This window comes from Marmota monax, unplaced genomic scaffold (assembly GCF_021218885.2).
Source record: "Marmota monax isolate L192 unplaced genomic scaffold, Marmota_monax_Labrador192_F-V1.1 WCK01_AAM20220418_F8-fsc00024, whole genome shotgun sequence".
NCBI classification, from domain to species: Eukaryota; Metazoa; Chordata; class Mammalia; order Rodentia; family Sciuridae; genus Marmota; species Marmota monax.
The window spans coordinates 34,814,282-34,829,004 of record NW_026695224.1 but is presented as its reverse complement, the minus strand read 5'-3'; the positions used below and the strand labels follow the sequence as shown (position 1 = coordinate 34,829,004).

The 14,723-nt window shown below is 57.2% G+C and overlaps 1 protein-coding gene across 3 annotated transcripts in view; it reads left to right on the top strand.

The window, feature by feature from the left end:
* Nucleotides 1-14,723, top strand: part of Zcchc14 (zinc finger CCHC-type containing 14) — a 60,104-nt gene that overhangs the window by 4,037 nt on the left and 41,344 nt on the right. Inside the window, exon 1 of one of the 3 annotated variants that reach the window (XM_046434603.2) lies at nt 7,879-14,444. The exons of the other annotated variants lie outside the window; for them this stretch is intronic. The gene's annotated coding sequence lies outside the window, so the exon portion shown is untranslated. Of the gene's footprint in view, nt 1-7,878; nt 14,445-14,723 lie in introns of those variants that run through there. 3 annotated transcript variants of the gene reach the window in all.

Below are 14,723 nucleotides of genomic sequence, written 5' to 3'. Positions count from 1 at the left end.
ATTTTTAAGATAGTTCTCCAAGTGCAAGGTGCAGGGGTGCTTTGGGGCCAGTGGTCTCCCTTGGGTGTCTGTCAAACTGTATGCTTCTGGAACTGTCTGCTCTGGTTCACACATGTGTGCCCAGTGTGGCTCTGTGGGGGTTTTCGATTTACACAGATACTGTGACTAAACCTGCTAATCATCTCTTGTCGAAGGTAACGGAGCTTACACGTGCTGCTTTCGTGAACTCTTAAAACCTTGCAGTTCAAAGGTGGAGCATTGGACAGTTTGTCCTGTGGCTGTCGTGTGAGGCGTAAGGGGCTTCACGGGTTTCTCCTTTGGCTCTGAACCCTGCCTCTTGCAGCTGCAGGCCACCTGGCATTCCACGGGAGTAGATGTCCTGTGCAGCAGCTGAGGTTGCCGCGGATAGCTGTGGGGGAGCTGGGACCTGCAGGCACCGTCTCCAGTGTTAACGGGTTCCTTGGGCAGCTGATGTTCGGCCAGTCCCTGACCTTAGGTCTGTCTCATTGCCTCACTGGGGGCTTCCCAGGAGGGGATGCCTTCACAGGTCTAAAGGACTGCCCTGTCTTTAGAGTGAGGCACGTGGCGGAGGCATTTGAGCATCCTGGAGTGCAGCTTTAATTGCTTTCTTGTTGACAGCAAAGCCTGCTCCCATCTTGGAGCTGCAGAGCCCTGCCTCTGCCACACGATGGCTTGGACTGATGGCTTGGACCGTGTGACTGTTTCACTGCTGTCCTTTGCCCTCCCGTAGATTCAGGCCGCTGCCTTCCATGTGAGCTGGCGCGCTCGCCTCCCCCGCAGCAGGCCCGGCTCCTGGTGTGCAGTGTGTTCTGGGTGTTGTGTGTGAGACGGGAAGTTTGCGTCACTTACGTATGATGAGTAATGTGCCACTTGCACAGGGGGCAGACGAGCCCACTGTTGACCTCAGCTTGCTTTGGCCTTGTGTCTGTTGAGTTGAGACTGCGACTAAAACAGAGGAGACCGAGCACGCTAACTACTCGTTAGGCCTAGGAAAAACAATTCTGTTTTCGTACCCCCTGTTGGTGTGGTTAGGTTTTAGAAACAGACCTTGCCCGGGCACTCGTTCTGGTGGTGGCCTCACAGGGGATTAGGAACTGTGGCTGAGGCTATGAGTTAGATCTCGGGAGGAGGCTGACTTTGGACTTTAGCCTTAACTTGGACAGTTTAGAGATCACTTTTATCCAGGTGGTTTTTCCTCTGGTCTCTGCAGATGTTTTGGTTGTGGAGAGACCTGACCCTTTGTAGAAACACTGATATTGAAAGTGAAGGGGTGCTCAAAAACTACTAAAACAGGTAGATTGTTAGCAGTCTCCATCTTGTTCTGGTCAAAGAGTTCTGCAGTTATCTGAGGTGGGACAGGACCAAGGCAAGATAGTACCTTTCAAGTAGTCAGTCTTTTGACAGCTGTGGGTAGTACTGTGGGCAGGATTGGGCTAGAATGTGGCGCCCATGGGGTTGCCAGGGACAGAGGGGCTGGGGTGGCATGCTCCTGCCCCTGCACACCCACCTGTCGTCCTGCTCTGGATCTTATGGACCTTCTCCAGGCTCCTAGGAAACCCTGGCCTGTGAAATGCCTCTAGTGCTCTTTGCTATTCCTTATCTAAGTCTAGTCCTTCGCCTCGCCTCTGTTTTGGTCCATTCCTGTTTCCTCAGGGACATTGCAGGGTCAGGTGTCCAAACTTGCCATTTCCTGTTTCCCTCCTCCTCCCCCTCAGCAACCTTTGACCGCTGCTGTTTTTCTGCTTGGCCCATAAATGTGTTCCTGGTTCCCCGAAGGCTTTAGAGCAGAACAGAGTCTGCTGCACCCCGCCCCTCTCGCAGGTCGTCAGTCTGCACTTCCAGGTGGCCACTTCCAGGTGGGCCACGCGGATGCGGCAGGTGGAGCCTGCATGCCAGACACAGCAGGTCTTCTCCCACGTACCTCTGGACAGCCTGGACGGCACGTAGGCCCCCCCAGCTCCCACCCTCAGTTGCCCGTCCGTCCGTCCGCTGTAACCGCCCTTTGTTCTCTGACCTCTTTGGCTAAAGCGGGTTCTAATCAAGGGAATTCAGTACTTTCTTCAGAAAAACTCTGGGTAGGTCATAGGATCAGGTGAGAAATTGCAAAGGTACGAAGGGTGTTGGTGAGAAGCTGGGGCCAGGCAGTGTTCTGGTCCTTTACCTGGGCTTGGGCGGCTTTGATTGTGCGCTTAAAAACCAGGTTCCTGGCTGGGCATGTGGTGGTCACGCCTGTGATCTCAGTGACTCGGGAGGCTGAGGCAGGAAGGTTGCAAATTTGAGGCCAGCCTCAGCGACTTAGCCAGACCCTGTCTCAGATTGAAGGGCTGATGCTCTGAGCACCCCGGCTCAGTCCTCAGAGCTGCCCAGAGGAGCCCGAGGTTCTTGCCTCTCCCCCTTCATCCAGTCCCCTCTTAGCAGACCACACAGTGCCTCGTGGAACTCCCTGGAGACGCCTTCGTCCTTGTCCTGCTGCATGGCTGCCCTGTGTGGATGTGTTATTGCCCTGTCCTGTCTATGGACGCCGGGTCCCCATTTTACTGTTTGAAACAGTGTGGTGTCCTTTGTGTGCCATGAGCATGCCCTCCACGACATGACGGTGGCCTTCCCCCGCAGCCAGGACTGGTGGATCACCTGGGTGCAGGTCCAGAGGTGGAAGGGAAGGATCGCCAGGTGGCAAGAAAAGAAGAAAACAAACCCACGTTACCATCCCCTCAGGGTGACTCAGGAGGTGTCACGGGCTCTGTGCCCTGCTCCCTCTGCTGGCTCTTGGTCTTTGTGTGGCAGAGCCCTTGAAGCTCCTCAGGGACAGTGCTGGGAGTTGCAAGGGCTCCTCTCCCGCAGTCCTGTAATGTGACTTTGACATGCAGTTTATTTTTTAATATTTTTAGTTGTCTCTAGGCCTTTATTTATTTTTATGTGGTGCTGAGGATCGAACCCAGGGCCTCACATTGAGCCCCAGCCCCTGACATGCGGTTTTTAAGGTTGTGCGTACCAGTCTTCGTTGTGTGACTTCTGGGCTTCCGGCAGGAGTGGCATTCGTCACATGTTGTGGTTTTCATGTGGGATACTTGTTGCTCCGTGTGTGCGTGAGTTGCCGTGCATCACCAGCTCGCTTGCGAAGGCACCTCCTGTGGGTCTCGTGCTCCAGCCTTGCCTGCCGCCTTTTTGCACATGAAACGGATCCGGCTGGAGGTAGCTTGTTGTGAGGTGCAAAGCTAGGTTGATGTTTTCTGCCGGGTGACCGGCCCTGTGCCCTGTGCCATCTGTCAAGCGCCCTCTTCTCCCCCCAGGGCTGGGGCTGCCTCCTGTCATGGTGCCTGTCTTCAGTGTTCTGGACTCTGACTGGTCAGGTCACGGATGCTTCTGGTCCCTTCCTCTCTTGGACTTGCTATACACTGGAGTCTCTGCGGAGGCTTTTGGGTTTTGTTCTGCATCAGTGTGGCTGCAGGTGGCTCCTGGTGGTGGCTGGCTTTCTCCAGCGTCCCTGGACTCTTGTCCCTGGGTCCAGTTTGCTTTCCTGTACTGTGGATGGACAGTAGTGTTCCTCACACTTCTTCCCTCTCTTCCTCTTTGCTCTGTAATCAGTGATGTTTTCAGCTGTGATTTTTGCCAGTCTCATAGATGAATTAAAACCGTCCACGTAGCTGGGTGCAGTGGCACACACCTGTGATCCTAGTGACACGGAGCCTGAGGCAGGACGACCGTGAGCTCAAAGGCAGTTTCAGCCACTTAGTGAGGCCCTAAGCAGCTCAGCGAGACCCTGTCTCTCATCCCCTGGTTGGGATGTGGCTTGATTAAAAAAAGAAAAGAAAAAAACAAACCCATGTTACCAGCCAGAACGAGCTCCCAGGAGGCCTCAGGTGGCTGAGGCTGGGCAAGGCCAGCGCCCTCAGCCCGCTCTCCCCGCTCCCCACTCGCAGAGCCAAGTCTCCCACCTGGAGTGGGCCCGAGTCCCGCATTGCTCACAGGTGTGTCCTTCTGACCGCACGTCCTGGCCTCAGCCGTGCGCTCAGATCCGCAGACCTGGCTCCTCCCCCTGCCTTCGCTCCCATCCACACTTGTGTGACAGTCACATGTATGGCACGCTTCTTGTAGGCACACTTGGCCTTGGGGCATTCTGCCAGGGAGTCCGGGCATGGATTAAAATAGCGTTCAGGGAGCAGGCATGACCCCAGCCCAGTGTAACTGCTGTCCCGGGTCAAGCACACGTTGGAATGCAAGCCAGGGTCACATCCCTGTTAGAACTGAGTTCGTGTCAGTGATAAATTCTGTAAGGAACAACTTTGTAGCTGCTCTATTTGATTTTTTTAATCAAATTACCCCAGAACTTTGGTGCCTTAACTTGTTTTAGAAATGACAGTGACATGCCCAGCTTCTGACCTTGTCCTGGGTTTGGCCTTTGTGCCCTGGCCCTACTCCCACCCTCACTACGTCCCTGGAACCCCTGTAGTGGTCTGGTGAGATGTGCTGTGCAGGCCTCTGCACCCCTGCCCTCGCCTGCAGTTCCTGCTGTTCCCGCTCCTCTTTCTGGCCTGAGCCTTTGCAGATGCTCACCTCTGCCTGTTCCACTGGTCCTTGCCCTGGGTCCATGTGCTATGGGAGCAGGTGTGCTCCTCTGTCGTGAGCCAGACCGTGACTCTCCCAGTCCCACGACCTAGTGGTCCCCGTTTTCTGGCCTCTGCCTTGATGTCAGGCACTGCAGCAGGAGGAGGGCTGGACGCTGTGGCCGACACTTGGTCTGTCTCTGTCTTTGTGCAGCGACTGTCCTGCTGTTCCGTAGCAACATCTGGGTTCACAGATGAGAAGGGAGAGTCCTTGCCTGATATTAGGGATGTTTACATAAAGATGTCAACAGAGTTACTAGAGAATTCCTGTCTGCAGGTGCCTTCCCGACTCACGGTGAATCTAAGACCCAGACCCTCGGGAACCACGGTCTGGAAGGGTTGAGCTGTTGGGGAGGGGAAAAACAGCCCCTCCTCAGTCCCTGGGCATCTGCATAGAACGTGCAGGCATGGGAGTCGCGATGGCCCCGTGGGCAGCTCTCGGCAAGCCCTTGGGGTGCAGAGGGGAAGGTGCCGGGCGCCCTGTGTGGCATCTGTCCTCCTGATGCTGGTGTGGAGGCAGCTGCTGGCCCCACACTCGCAGCACCTGGGTGTGGGGCCTGGGAGGCTCTCACTTGGGAGAGCATGAGGCAGGCAGGGACAGGATGCTGCCCACAAGCACATCCGCATGCTTGGCCTGTTGGTGGCTCAGATTTATCCTGTCTCATTTCAGCAGTGAGTGAGGGGACACAGTTAAGCAAAGATGGTGTTGCTAAGTGGCTTTTTTCTTTATGTGAAGACAGATTGCATAGGTACCCACATACGTCACCTCATGGTGGGGTGAGAGGGGCGTCTCGAGGCAGGGGAGGGGAGGGCACCAGTTCCCTGGGAGGTGGAGGAGGGTGTGGCCGCTGGCCACCAGGCCCTGGCTGCTTCTTACCCCGGGCTCCAGTGTTCTGCAGTTGTCTCATTTAAAGTAAAAGTTAGGTTTAGGGAAATGTGCTTGTTTTAGATGGGTCATTTGTGTTTTGACAAGTGTGTGGACCTTTGTGACAGAAAGTCCTCCCATTCCCCATTCAGTCCCGCCTTCACCCATCAGGCCCCTCCTCCTGTGCTGCTTCCGTGGCTCGCTCCAGACGCTTCCTTTAGTGGACCACAGAATCCCATCTTCCCTCTCTGCAGCCTTCACTGCTGGCCTGAGGCTGACCTGGTCCTGCCTCCAGGCCCTTCTGAGGGTGGGCTGGATTTCACCTGTGCTGGCCCACCGCCTGCTTCCCGAGTCGTGAGGAGAGTGCGGCCCCCACTGTCACCCCGCCCTGTCTTCTCCCTGGAGGGCCTGCCACCACACCCTTCGTCCTGAGCCTTCCCTGCCGTTCCCGTGGGCTGGGGGGATTCCTGGGTCAGGACATGGTCTGCTTGTGCCCTGCTGTTGGGGAGTGTTGTCACGGGTGCAGGATTGGGGTTGGTGATGTGTTCTTGTAGCTCTTTCAAACAGCTGTGTGGCCGTAGCCGGCCTTGGACCCAGGGCATCTTATTGTCCCTGTGTCATTGTCGCTGTCTTGGGTCAGACTTAGGTTGTCTGTCTGCCTTGGGCATGTGAGAGCTTGACTGTGCTGTGTCCAGGTGTCCCTGGAGGTGTCTGGGTGTCTCTGAACCTGGGGCCCGAGCCCTGGCTGGCTTGTGCTGGGTGTCCCCGGGCTGTGGTGAAGGTGTGCGCTGCAGACACGGCCTGTGGGTCCCAGGCCCTGATCGTCCTCTCCAGGCCTCTCGCTGTCCTTCAGATTGGCTCCTTTGATCCATCTCCGGGTTTGCTGGGTTTGTGTTTCCACCAGACTGCGTTCAGCGCATCAGTGGTTCTCGGTTGAACAGAGCATTTCCTAGTTGTGAAGTCTCCATCGTAAAGCCCGGAAAGCCTGTTGCGTTCTGCTGCAGCTCAGCAGCCCTCCTCCTTGTGGGTCGCGCCTTTGTTTGTTGGTGTGTCTGGGAAGTGTGATTTGTGTCGTGGATCTGGGAGCCACGTGTGGTGGGCACTGGGGCCTTGCTCTCCTCCTGCTGGCCTCGGGGGTGGGACTGGCGGGCTGGTCTGCAGTCCTTCCCGGTGGTGTTGCTGGACAGCTGGCAATGTCCATGCTGTCCTTGTCGGCTCACAGGCAGACCTGGGTGTCCCTCCCAGCAGGGAGGGAGGCCTCACTGTGCTGCCTGAGCCCCTGGGCTTCCTGGCCCTCCAGCTGTTCCTCTGATGGACACTGGGCGCAGCCTGCAGACCAGGAAGCCTGCCGGGTGCTCGTGCCTGTCCACTTTAAGCTGCGCTTGCTCTCGGCCCGCTGGGTTTGCTGTGGACGTCTGGGATGGGTCAGCACCGTGGTGGGGCCAGCTGCTCTGTGGCCCGCAGGCGGTGCTGAACACGCCCCTGTGCTCTCGGAGGGCCCAGCTCTCCCTGAGGAAGGGGCTGCTCCCCTCCTGGAGGGGCTTTCGTAAGGGGAGGGAGCTGCAGAGAGGCGGCGAGGTTCCTGCCTCCGAGTCAGAGGGTCCATTTGGAGAATGTGGATGAGCTTGTTCTGTAGATCTCTGACCCCTCGTGGTGCTCGGTGGTGAGGAGAGGTAGCCATGTGGGTGAACCTGTGGGAGGAGGGAGGACAGGTGCCATTTGCCTGTGGGGGTAACGCTCTCATCACAGGTGACCTGCCTGTCTTTTCTGAGGCATCGTTGGAGCCCCCCCCCCCCTTTCCTGATCTCTGCCTGTGTGGCAGAGCGCCAGGGGGCTGGTCTGACCCTGGGCAGGATTGCTGGTCACTCTGGGCATGGACCATCTTTGCTGGTCCTAGGAACCTGCAGGGTGTCGTTTTGCCCAGAGGGACTGTCCCCAGAGGCCATAAGCTCACGCTTTAGTGAGCTGGCTGCTTGAATGGTCCTTCTCAGGTAGTCCAGTCTGGTACTGGAAACCAAAAAGGGTCATTATGCGTGGTTTATTTACTGTGGTTCAGCCAGTTTCTCCAGGAAAACCCCAGTATTTGAACGTACTTCTGCGCTGGGTGCGGTGGCATGTGCCCAAAGTCCAGCTACTTAGGACACTGAGGAGGAGGATTGTGTGAGCCTGGGAGTTTGGGACCAACCTGGGCAGCACAGCGGGACCCCATCTCAGAGAGGGGGCAGACAGCCAGGGAAAGGAAGGAGAAGGGGGGACGCGCTGGCCACATGAGTGCAGTGACAGTCCGTGCTTTGTCTGTCCCAGTGTCATGGTCTTGGATGTGCCGGCAGGGAGTGCCCACTGCAGGTGCAGTGCCCGGGAATGGCAGCCACCCAGCCACAGCTGTTCTGGGAGGCGCGTGGTTCCCCCCAGCTTCTCCTGGGCCACTTCAGTGTCACAGTGTCCCTCAGCTTATTCCCATACGCTGGCCTGTAGCGTGTCCTGTGTGTCCCCTGCGTGTCCTGTGGCGCCTCACGGCAGCGCCTGGGCTTTCTCCAGCTGTGGTGCCGCTTTCCTCTGACCCTGCTCCTGACTGGGAGTAGAAAACACAGGCCCTGGAGTGGCGAGTGGATGACCCTGGTGCTCTGGGCAGAGGCCTTTCCTGCCTGCCTCTGTCCTTGTGGTGTCCCTGCCTGGAGTTGTGTAGCAGTGGATGGAGCAGGTTCCATGTGACAGGTCCTGTACCTTGGGGCCACGCCCTGTGCCAGCTGCTATAGCCCGCTGTGCTGCAGATGTGGACACACGGGTATGGAGAGGGCGGTTACTTGCTGTGGTTGCATGCAAGTGCTGTGCCCAGGCCTCTGCTGAGGGTGCTCTGCAGGCCCATTCTTCAGTCCTGGGGTGGCTGGTCTGGAAGATGTGTCCCATTGTCCTACTGAGGTGGAGAATTTGGGACACGGGTTGGCCCCAGGCAGAGTTCCCAAGTGTGGCAGGGCCCAGACGCGGGGTGCTGCTGCCTCGGCTCCTGCAGAGGCTCTGGAGGGGTGTCCTGGAGCTGTGGCCACAGGGCTTGATGGGGGCAGCGGGGGTCGGATCCCCCTGCACCAGCAGGGCTGCGGTGTGCCTGGCACCCGCCCCCCTCGTCCTGCTGTCTGAAACGAGGAGAGCTGAGAGCTGCAGACGTCGTAAAAGGCAGGTCTTTAGGTGGACAGTCTGATTTGGGCAGCCTCGGCTCTGGGTTGGCCTGTGACCGCAAGCAGCTTTCACTTTTAAGTTGTTTCCTTGTTCAGGTTCTTAGAGACACATAATGACTATTTTAGTAAAGTGCTTACATGTCACTTTTCTGCTTGTTTATTTCTTTTTTCGCATCGACTTAGGTGTGTGTAGCAGGTGCTACTCCGGTTGCACGGGCTGGGAGACCTGGCATGCGGGTTGTAGTATGTGACCGGCTGGCAGGTGGCCCCAGCCCCGGCTCCCCTCAGCACCCCCCAACACAGACACAGCTTGCAGCCTGGTAAGAGCAGCGAGGGCCGAGTGGCGGATGGGCTCCCATTTCAGAAATGCCCGTGTGACTTAATCGCAGGCTTTTCCCCAGTTATAAAAAGGAGTGACTGTTGTTTGTAGAAAGGTTGGAAAACAGAAAAATACAAAGCGAGAATCACTGGGAGGGTGGTGCTGTTGACATTTTGGCTCCTTCTTGTCTCTTCCTCTTCCCGGTGCTCCCCTCCTCTGCCTCACCTGGGAACGGCCGGGCTGTTCTGGAGTCTCTCCTGGGACACTGGAGAGGCGTTCTGAGGGCAGGGAGGTTAACACGCCTGCGCAGGTGCCGCCCTCAGCCAGGCTCTCTGGGTCTCCTTGCACACAGCCTGTGCCACAGGTTCCTCAGTGGGGTCAGGTGGGCACATGGCAGTGACGTCTGTGCTGCCAGCTGCGTCTGCTGTGGGTGGCATCACGCCTGCCTGCTGAGAGGGTGAGACCGCTGCCCGTGTGCCGAGCCCAACTTGGACTGCAGGCTGGGCAGCGGGTTTCCACCTGTCGCTGGTCTTGGCGCAGACATGCATCTGTCGTGGTATAGGCTCTTTTTTATTTTTTTTAAAAATGATTTAAGTTTTTTATGTATCAGAGATTGAACCCAGGGTTGCTTAATCTCTGAGCTGCATCCTCAGCCCCTTTTATATTTTACTTAGAGAACAGAGTCTTGCTGAGTTACTTACACCTCACTAAGTTGCTGAGGCTCACTTTGACCTCGAGATCCTCCGCCTTGCCTCCCAAGTTGCTGGGATGGCAGGCTGTGCCACTGCACCCTGTTGGTAGAGCCAGGCTGTATTTAAGTAGGTTTGCCTGGAGGAAGAGAGACCTCTGCATCCCGTTATGGGAACATGGGACCCTGGGTGGCTGTTTGATGCCCTGCTGAAGCCCCTGGGCCACGCAAGAACAGGTGGGAGGCTGGAGAGCTAGGAATCTGCTGCCTGGCCAGAGGCAGAGGTCCAGCACCCAGGAGAGCCTGCGGGCTGTGGTGGGCCTCACCGGGAGACCCTGTGTGTGCTGCCCGCAGGGTGCTCCTGAGCTGAGCGCAGCAGGCAGGCGTGCGGCTGCTCTCCAGTCAGCAGGCCCCGCAGCGCGTACGGTTCATCCTCCCAGAAGCCTGTGAGGTAGGCACTGCCACACCTGGGCTCAGAGGGGAACGTGAGGTGTGTGTGAGGAAGGCTCCCATCAGCACCTCAGCATGCCAGCGGCCCTGCCCCCTGCCATGCAGGCCCTGGGGTGTATTCTGCTGTGCCACCAAGGGGGCAGTCCCCAGCGTTGGCCACGCAGCCTTGGTGAGGCGAGGAGCTGGGTTTGGTGTTCCTCCTTCTCACGTGGGGATGACGTGACCTGTGTGCAGAGCAGCTGCTGCTCGGGCTGCGTGGACTCCCGCACAGCAGGCAGGAGCTTGTGCAGCGTCCTTGCCCCATGGGGCTTCTCAGTGACGCTCCTCTGTGGCCCGGCAGTGTCCTACACTCGGGCCCGCGGTGTGCAGCTGCTTGGAATCTGGGTCTTCCCCGTCCCTTCAGCTGGGCCCGCCTGTCTCCCCCCTTCACAACTGGTTGTGTCCAGCGTGCGGGTGTCATTGTGTGGGACCAGTCGCACGATGGCACCTGTCCTCCTGTCCCACAGTAGGACGGTGCTGTCTCAGTGACCTTGCGCAGATGTCCCTGGGAGTGTGAGGATGGCATCTGGCTCTTTGCAGCTGGTCCCTGTGTTGATGTTCCGGGTGGTGTGGTGGCAGTTCCCATGGAGAGCCTGTGTCCTGCGGACAGGGTGGCCTGTGTGCTGCGCCCATCCCTTCAGCGCTTTGTCCCACCGCGCAGCACAGCCAGGTTTGCCGGCCAAGAGTGGCTGCTGCTTTGCCAGGGTTTGCGTGAACTTCTCTGTGCCACTTTCATGCATTTTTTGCCCTGCTGCCTGCCCGCCCACCCTCTGCCTCCCTGCCCGCCCATCCCCTTTCAGGCACAGTTGGCAGACCACAAAGGGTCCGTGTTGAGGTCCGTCTTCAAGAACTCAGTGGGCAGGCACGCTGCTGCGTTTCAGATGGATGGCACTGTGCTCGGTGTGAGGGCTGCCTGGGCATGACACAGTGGGGACAGACTTGCCTGTGGACGCTTGGGCTGGACTTGGCTGCGGTTGGGACAGCGGAGGCTGCTTTGGCCCCAGGGGAGGGCTTCTGCCCTCTTCATGCACAGGGCTTCCTGGGAGGCTGGCAGTGTCCCTGGCCTCTGCGGATGTCGGTAGAATACCCATCTCCAGTTAAGACCACCCAGGTGTCTACAGATGTCCCCTCAGGGACAAAGCTGCTGCCAGTTGAAAACTCTGGCCTAGAGAATAATGGAACATCAGACTTCTTGCTTGAAAGGATAAAAACATGATTCCAAGTTTAAGGCCCGTCTGGGCAACTGAGACCTTGTCTCGGAATACAACAGGGGCTGGGATGTAGCTCTGGGAGCACCCCTCGTTCAGTTCCAAGAACTGCAAAACAAAACAAAACAAAGCCCAAACAACCACAAAGGAAACAGGAGGAGTTATGAGAATCACATCACATCGAGTTTTGAACCGCTGCAGTTGGTGGTAGAGAGCTGTTCACAGGCATCAGAAGAACCGGAAGAATCCACATGCATGTCTTTAGCTGAAAAGATCCTGGACCCTAGGGACGGCAGGGATGTTCCTATCAGGACTCCCCTGTGACATGCTTGTGTCTGGCTCAGTGTCCAGTGCTCCTGGGGAGGGGAATGGCCAGGGCTTGGGCCAGGAAGGCTCCCATGGTAGGTAGGACACCTGCTGAGGGTGTCCTACAGCAGCCTGCCCTGACGGGAGATGTGCCCGCAGCACTCGGAGACTGTTTCCAAACTAGGCCAACCTGCTGTGACCCCTGGAGCTTGGAAGGACATGACCCAGCCAGCTTCCCTGCCCCTGAGCAGGGCCCTGGCTGTGGGGGTGGGGACTGGCCACAGTTGTGTTTTCTCTAGCCTGTAACTGGAATCCAGCATTTCCTGCAATTATGAAAGCAGACAGAGACCCACAGCAGTCCCAGCAGTGCCGTGGCCTGTCACAGTGGGATCACAGGCATCTGGGGTCACTGTGGAGTGAGGCATCGCCCAGTGCTCCTTGGAGGTGACCGTGGACTTGCTCTCAGTGGTGGAGGAGCTCAGGCAACTGTCCCCAGCCTCACTGCCTGGGCTTGCAATCCGCATATCATGCATCTGAATGTATTTGTGGGGAAGGGTCAGTAGATGTCCTTGGATGGCCGCTGGGTGGCCAGCACAGTAGGAGGCTGAGACCCTTGCTCTGGCAGCCGGTGGCCGTCTTCCAGGGGCCTCTGGATGCCTGCTGGTGGAGGACAGCCAGCTTTGGAGGCCCCAGCCCTGGTCATCCTGTCTTTCGTGGCCAGTGTCTGTTAGCATGTTCTATTTATAAATGAAATGGACTGCTAAAAATTAAATTTCTACAAATTGTGCTTTTGGTTCACAAATATTAAAGTGAATTTTAAACACAAAGCTTTGATGAAATTCACGTAGTGTTCTCTTCCCATGGTGTGTCGCCAGCATTCCAGAAGGTGTTAAGTCTAAGGGTGACGCATGACCCCAGGATCCTGCCCAGGGCACTGGGCACAGGCAGTATGGTCCAGCTCTGAGTGTCTGTGTGGCCACCACGCTCTAGTTTACCTTGAGATGCTCTTGCAAGGTTCGCATCACCTGGAATAATTGGAGATGCAGAACTGCAACCCCCCAGACCCAGCTTGGAGCCCGTGCCTCACCACCCCCCAAGGGCACTCTGCACCTAGAGGTTGGGGGCAGCCGCTCATCTCCACAGCTGTGACGACAGGGGAGCTGCGGAGCCCAGGTGTCTAGACCGCATCCCACAGGGCACCACAGGTGTGTGGCAGCCCTGGAACCACAGGTGGAATGTGCCCTGCGTACCTGGTGGCTGCTCCGCGGCAGACCCGCCTGTGTTGGGGGACCAGGATGGAGATTATGAAAACTTGACTTTGAAGTGGAGGTGCTTCTTTATTTACCCTGATCAAATTGGATGGTATGTATTTTACAGAAAGATTGGCACCTGCTTCCTGGCAGGCCTGTTCTCAGTTCAGGGGATCCTGCGGTGAGCAAAACGAGACGCCACAGACCCCTGCCCCTGCTGGACCCCAGGAAGTTCTGTGCCACAGTGACCAGTGCGTTTGGACGGGAGGGCAGGGAACAGCTAGTGCAGAGGCCCCGGCAGGTGGGACACAGCGTCCTCTTTGGGAAGAAGGTGATCCGTGGGCCAGGCTGCAGGGGCAGGCAGCAGGACCTCAGTGGGCCGTGGCGGGGCGAGCCCTGGAGAAGGAGGGTTGGCAGCGGTACAGGGCCACGTGTCGTCATTCCCTTGGAAACAAAGCAGGAGACTTATCCAGAGAATCTGGAGCTGGGGGACGTCTGGCCAGGGGGAGTTGGGTCTGTTGGCCTCTGGGCAGGAACGGAAGGCAGTGCTGGGACCCGTCAGGCCCGTCTCCTGCACCTCCAGCTGCCGACGGGCGTGTGGGCGAGCGTGAGTCAGAGAGCATCTGAGTTGAGCTGCGTGGGTCACGTGGGCAAATGAGCCTGACCAAAAATAACCCAAAACAGCATTTCTGGGAATCGCAAGTGAAGGCAGCTTTTAATGTAAACAAAGGAGCAGAGAAAGACGAAGGCCGTTGGAAAGAATGGACGTCTGCAAAGCTGAGAAGGAGTGCTTTTGGGAAATGCTGAGGAGGACACGCGTGGCGTCCTGTGGCTGTGGTTTTGCAGTGTTTCCTTTTTTTCCTCGCACCAGAGGGAAGCGTATGGTCTGACTGGGCAGCTTGCAGCTTCCCCAGGCTCCGGGCTGTGGCGGGGACCAGCCTTGGGCCTTCCTGTTGATCCTCGGGGAGCACTTCCTGCCGTCCCTGTGGGCAAGCAGTGCTGTCCCCATGTGAAGCCTGTGCCTGGGTCACCCTGACGATCGGTTGGCACTGCGCACAGAGCACAGAAGGCCCTCCCAGAGCTCCTGCCTGGTTGCGTCCCCATACCTCAGGGCTCAGTGCACAGTAGGGTTGAAGGCCACTGCTCAGGCCTGGGGTCGGGATCAGTTGCACTCCTGTCTGGGCAGGTGCTTCTCTGCTGGCCAGCCACACTGGCCCCATTGTCTCCGTTCTTGGGACCAGGTGTTGGGGCTCCACACCAAGTGGGTAGCAGAGCCTGCAGGTGGAGAGCCAGCAGCCAGGGGACCCAGTTGGCTGCAGTAGAGTTCAGGTCTCTTCCGTGCTGCCCCAGGCCCGTGTTTCCTGTTGGGAATGAGCTGGCTTCTCCTGGGGTGGACTCGTGCCCCGCCTCTGCTTGCTGGGTTGTCTTGGTTGCTGGGAAGGGTTCACCTCTGGAATGCTCAGGCGTTGGCTGAGGGGTGTCTTCTGAACTGGAGGAGCCCGCCCTGTCAAGTCACTAGAGGTCAGTAAAATGTAACTTACTTTTGTTTTCCTCCACAGTTGATTATTCTACTTAAAGCATCTAAACTTGTGAAGTCCTGTGTTTCAGTGTACAGTGAGGTCACATTCCGCAGCACAAAAGAACTTACAGAAATTTCTATCTAGTGAACCCAAAGAATTTACTTCTATCAAGTAAACCTAAACACTTGATTTTTACATTTGTGTATTTGAATCAGAAAAATATGCTTTATATGTAAAAAACCCTTCACGTCACATTAGATGTTGGAACTTGACACCTACT